The following is a 6,608-nucleotide window of genomic DNA, read 5'->3' on the forward strand; positions in this document are numbered from 1 at the left end:
CAAATGGGTAAAGCCACCAGTGGCCGCCCGGGGGATTTGATTTTGACGCGACCAAGATCGAACAAATCTTCGACCTCCTCGCTCAAGGAGAAACAGCTTGACGGTTCCCGAAGGTCTCAAGTTCCCCACGGCGAAAGAGCTAAACGGAAAGCCGTACCTGCAAATTCCACAACTCGCTTTCCCATGCCACCAACGACCGCCGGTGTGGCGTCGCACATCCAAGCGGCGATAGAGAAGGGGCGGCTAATTTTCAACCGACACGCCATGAAGGTCGACACCCAACCCTTCCCCGCCGTTAACATGGTAGAAATCACCTACCCTCGAAGGTTGCCGCCCAGGTCCCTCGTTCAGCATCAACATGGTAGGACCTGGAAACCACTCTGGCAAAGATGGAGATGAGGGCAGCTGCTCTCACAGCAAGGATACAGAAGAGGCCGCTCCAAGCGATCGGCTCCATCATGATGGCAAGCGCTATGTCACAGAGGGAGAGGTGAAGAATATAAGATATCAGCGACCCCTCTCTGATCACCTCCTCAACAAATATGTTAGCCAGTATGACCAACGCCGGCGACCCAATTACGTTGATAGAGAAGATCGTTTGGCTAGAGAAGCCAGAAGACATCGTTGGCAGAATCGCGATGAGGAGGAGCACGAGCGCTGTGCCACGGAAGCATCCAGGGAGCAAGATGACAACACCAGACACTGGGACTGCCCCTTCTTCAGACACTGCTGGGATTCAGGAATGAGCCGATTGCCCACAATCGGCAATTGCCCGAATGCAATCGAAAAGGAAGGAGGCAGCCAACGTGTCCGTGTTCGAGCGCTTAGGGCCTCTCCCGCCACAAAGCAAACGCGCCGAGTCACCTCGTTGGGCGGACCTTGAAGATTCGAAGACGAGGGAGAAGTGGGAGAAGACAGTACCACCGGCCAAGGTGGTGCCCCGACGGACTCAGCCCGTTCCCAAAGCGCAGGGTTCAGCGATTGCGCGGCCTCGGAGGAAGCCGAAAGGTTGTACCCGCATACGCTAAGAAAGGCACGGCCCGATCCGGCCGCAAAGGTTCAGCGAACCCCGGATGAAGAGGGTCGTCCACGGAAAATGGAGTGGCGCCCTAAACAGAGGAAAGCCGATGATGAGACATCGGCCGGCACAAACATGGTACTCGTCTTGCCGACAGCAGCTTAGCCCTCCACGACTCTACGGAGCACACAAGGTGGACGACAAGCAGGCGCATCAAGTCAGAGGTTGGGTTGGTTTCATCCAGCCGGACCAAGTAGCAAGATCAAACCAATGGGCAAACCAGGAGAGGCTGATCCTTGTGATCGGCCCCAAAAAATTTACGAAGGGAACTTACAAAACCTTCAACGAACAAGCAACGTGGAGGCCGATTCCAGCAATCGGCCAAAATTATCCTCACCTACCTTTCTACCCGGGTTCAACATGTTATCCAACGTAGCCGATACCATCAATTTTCTTGACAGAATCGGCTCGGGGGGGCACCCAGGTATATAAGAATACGAGGATATGCAACAGAAGCATCTCATCTTTTGTTGATGGGTATTGGAATATGGGGGCCGATGCACAGGTCGGCCGTAATAAATAAAAGTGAAAATTCGAAAATTTTCGAACACAGCCGATGCAGCAGGCATCGACTTAAGGACATGAAAGCCGATGCATGGCCATCGACTCAAGGGAGATTTCTTCAAGGACAATGTCAGGAGCAGCATGGGCGCGCGGATCAGATCAATGATCAGATCAATGTCAGGGAGCCTATCTGGCCGGCAGGAACTGAAGAAACTCGGGGGGCAGCTCACCTGAGGGCTCTCCGTTTTTTGGGAAGCCGATGTATATTTAAATCGGCTGCTTTACCTTGGCTGAGACTCGGGGGGCAACAAGCCTGGAAGACGCCCTGTTTTTGAGAGCCGATTAGGGTCACCTCGGCTGCGGCTGTATCATGGTCGTCTCAGGCAGGAACTGGGAAGGAAAAGCCGACGCCTAGTACAGGGCTTGGACTGTGCTGTTGCTGCAAGAAAGGAAAGAAGTCCGACGCGTTGCTATCGGTCTTAGCATGGCAAACGGAGGGAATGAAATTGGAGCGATTAAAGGATAAATGGAAAGAACAATTTCATTAATTCCAAGGAGCGGCTTTACAAGAAAGAGCCGATGGCTCTCAAAAGAGGGATCCGGTGCCTAGTGCACCGCTACTACTAGTCCTATACTACTAGTCGTCGCCGTCCTCGTCATCGCCGCCGTCGACGTCGTCGGCGCCGCTCCCGGGGAGCTCTTCGTCGGCCGCTGCCCCAGCCCTTGGCCGGAGCCTCTTCCTCCTCGTCATCATCATCATCTCGCTGTCCGCCCGTGAGCGGAAGCGCTTGGTCGGCGGGTACCCGATGGAGGAGGAGGAGTCATCCTCCTCCTCTTCCTCTTCGTCATCATCCTCGTCCTCGCTGTCCGCCCACATGCGGGGGCGCTTCTTCGGCGGGAGCTGGGCGGAAGGAGAGGCTTTGGCCTTCGCTGCTTCTCTTTCTTTTTCCTCCTTGTCGGAGGAGAAGGGATTCACTGCGGGGTGGAGGCTGTCCTCGGTCTTCTTCTTCGGTGAAGATTGGGGGAAGAGTTTTGAGAAGGAAGAGGAAGAGGAAGACATTGCTACAGGAGGAGAGGGTTTTTTGGTGCCGATAGCTGGGATGGAATAGAGGATATGAGAGAGAGCTAACCAGTCGGCGCGGTTAAATAATGATAAATCTGATGAAGGATTAATGCCATTACAACTTCCAAGGGATCGATGCTAAAGCTGTCAGGATTGTTAGAGAAGCTGAGAAGACAGGGCATAATGATGACGGATGCTGTAACGGCTCTGCTCTGCTACGACATGACCCTTCGAAGGGAAAGCATAATGATTTTGGAAATGTTATTTCCAAAACCAGGGGGGCATGTGTTATCACCAGATTTTAGACGAGTCGAGGTGGGCCGCAGTCAGAGGTGGGCTTAAGGAAATATACGTGGAGAATTATATGAATCGGCCTGTTGGGCTTAATTGCCCGTGTATCTGTAACATATTAGATCTATTTTAGTTTAGAGATAGAATCTTAGTCGTGCACGGTTTAGTGCACGCCCTCATTAGAAAGTCCCCTGGACTATAAATATGTACCTAGGGTTTATGGAATAAACAACAACTCACGTTCAACCCCAAAAACAAACCAATCTCGGCGCATCGCCAACTCCTTCACTTCGGCCAAGCACTCGGGGGCTACTGACGTGGGCATAACCCTTCGGGTACTCGACATTTCCATACCCGGTGCAAACTATGAAGATGGACTAGCACAAGGACTCGACAAGCTGGACCTGCAAGCGTTAACAACTTGGACTACAAGGAAAGAAGACTCCAATATGAATCCTACTAGGACTCTTGTAAACCCTAGCTTGGCTGATATATAAAGCCAGTAGGGGCACCCCCGAGGACACACAATCGAAACATAATCATAGAGGCGACACGCCTAGACACCGCAACCCGCGGATTAGAACTAGACTAGATCCAACAACTCCGCCTATGGCGGCCCCCTGTACCCATATATTCATATAGTGGATTGCTAGCAGGACGTAGCGATCCTCCACTGTGGGGACGTGAACCTGGGTACATCGTGTACCGCCTCCTCCCGGAACCTCCGTCGTCGCCTTTCTCTAAAACCCAAGCCCCTCATGGTGGGCATTGCTGAGGAACCGCCTCGTCAATTGGGCTTGTTACCTGTTAGGATCTCATATGGTGTCTTCTCCAAACCCTTGCGAAAATAGAGGCGGTTAGTAGCATGGCAAGCGGTTGAGATAGCTTCCGCCCAAAAATTATAGTTGGACTTGTACTCCATCATCATAGTCCGAGCGGCTTCAATCAAGGTTCGATTCTTCCTTTCGGCGACCCCATTTTGTTGGGGAGTATATGGCGAGGAGTATATATGTTGGATTCCTTCTTCGCCGAGGAAGTCATCCAAGGTGTAGTTCTTGAACTCCATTCCATTGTCGCTCCTTATTGCGAGGATCATGGTGTCGTACTTGCGTTGAACTTGGTTGGCAAACTCCATCATGGTCCGTTGAGTCTCACTCTTGTACTTGAAGAAGAATACCCAACAATATCGTGAATAGTCATCGACGATGATGAGGAAATACTTTTTTCCTCCAAGACTTTCATGAGATGGCGGACCGAAGAGATCAACATGGAGAAGCTCCAAGCACCTTGTGGTAGATATGGTTGTCTTGGCTTTGTGAGGAGCTCCATGCATCTTTCCTTGAACGCAAGCCCTACAAACACGATCTTTGCAAAAGGAAACATCTTCTTTTAGTCCGAGAATGTGGCCTCCCTTGTGAAGACTTTGCAAAGTCATCATGTTGACATGGGCTAGTCGGCGATGCCATAACCAACGCTTGTCACCTTTAGCGAATATGCAAAGATCGGAAGAAGTTGTATTTCCGGAGAAGTCGACAACATACAACCCGCTCTCCACATATCCAACAAACGCTACACGGAGTGTCTTGCTCCACAAGAGGACCACCATATGTTCATCGAAAAAGGTACAAAGACCCATGTGTGCAATTTGATGAACGGGAAGTAAATTGTAACCAAGGGTCTCGACAAGGAGGACATTCACTAGTGAGATGTCGGGTGTTACCACCACCTTGCCAAGACCCAATACCTTTGAGCTTGTGTTGTCGCCATATGAAACGGTAGAATGTGATGGCTCGAGGTCGACAACAAATTCCTTCCTTCCGGTCATATGACTAGTGGCTCCACTATGAACCACCCATTTAGCACCACCGGAAGCATAGTCCTACAAGGAATCAAGTCTTGGATTTAGGTACCCATTTCTCAATGGGTCCTATCATGTTAGTAACAAGGGGTTTGGGAACCCAAATAGTCTAATCAACATTGTCCTTATAAGGAACAATAAAGCGAGCACGGATATATCCATAGTAATCAACAAAGAGAACATAAGAAGGATTGTTAGCACCGGCGTAGCCCCTTGTGGTGGGATCAGGAACTCCACCCCTCCTTGGGTTAGAGTCACCTCCCTCACGGGTGATACCCATGTTCTCGTTGTTGTTCTTCTTCTTGGTCCTTATTCTTCTCTTTCTCTTTGGCTTGGTAGCCACACCTCCTTCATTGCTAGAGCCCTCATTGACTCCATCTTTAGCTTCAATGACTCCCTCCAAGTATTGGGCTTGGATTTGGAGTCTATCAATCTTGGCCTTCAAAAGATTGACTTCCTCTTCATGTTCCGGGTGAGGGTGAGTGATATCAAACACTTGGAACTCCTTCTCCTTATTCACCCGAAAATGCTGCATCAATGCTTCTTCTTGGAGAGAGTTCATCTTCATGAGTAAGCGCTTGTGGCTCTCCAAAGTGGCAATGTCACCTTCATGATTGCAACACACACGGTCCTTACTCAAAGGAAAGTACTCCTTGAAGGCTTCCTCTTGCATGGAATTGATCTCCATGAGCTTGGCCTTGCTCCTCTTCAAAGAGGCAATTTCTTCCTCATGATCACAACAAGTGACCTTCTCTTTGCTCATGCGGAGGCACTCCATCAAGGACTCTTCTTGCATGTCATTCAACTCCAAGAGCTTGGCCTTGGTCTTCTCAAGAGCGGCAATATCTTCTTCATGGTTGCAACACGGTACCTTCTCCTTCCTCAAGCGATAATACTCATCCAAGGCTTCTTCTTGAAGGGAATTGACCTCCAAGAGCAATGCATTATGCCTCTTCAAAGAGGCAACTTGATCTACAAGCTCGTCACAACAAGAGTTAGGGACTTCAACTTCTTTCTCCTTGTGAGCTTCTTCTTGAGGATGATCACTTGACTTAGAGAGAAGTACAAATTTACTCTCCAAGGATTTGAAGTCCTTGGTGAGGGTTGCAACTTCCTCAAGTAACAAATCGTGGTCATCCTAAAGAAAAAGCTTCTCCTTCTTGAGCTCACCCACCAAGGCAAGAGCATGATCTCGATCCTTGGTGAGTTGGGAGATGATAGCATTGTTAGATACTTCAAGGGTAATAACACTTGCTTCAAGAGACAGGTGCAAGTTTTGCTCCTCCTCATGGGCTTGAGTGAGAGAGGCAATCTCATTTTCTGCCTTCCTCTCAAGCCTCTCCTTCTCCTCTATAAGGTTTTGAGCCGCACCAAGTTGAGCCATGAAGGCCTCAACATAGGTCTTGGTATCCCCTTGCATGCTAGTGAGAAAAGTATCCAAACCCACAATCTCACGCTTAATGGTAAGACTAGTGGCATCATCAATAGATACGACATTAGATGAAGATGTAGGTTTGGAAGGCGATTCTACCTCCGACAATACCTTTGCCATAAGGCAACGGGAGTTTTTGGCGACGAGGTTCTCATTAGGAGAGTCGAAGAGGGAGTTGGAGGGAGTGTAGATGGCGATGGCGGTGACAAGGTATTAACTTGTCAATGCCTACGTATTGTAGACTAGGGTTTCGTTGGAAGTAGAGGGCAAGTAGATCTCGAAGGTTTCAGCCGAAAAGTACTCGACGATTATAAAACTAGGGTTATGTTGACAATGGATTCGATCCTCTCTTTGTCCCTCGACTCCCCCTTATATAGGAGGC

Source organism: Lolium rigidum, chromosome 2, assembly GCF_022539505.1.
Source record: "Lolium rigidum isolate FL_2022 chromosome 2, APGP_CSIRO_Lrig_0.1, whole genome shotgun sequence".
Taxonomy (NCBI): Eukaryota; Viridiplantae; Streptophyta; class Magnoliopsida; order Poales; family Poaceae; genus Lolium; species Lolium rigidum.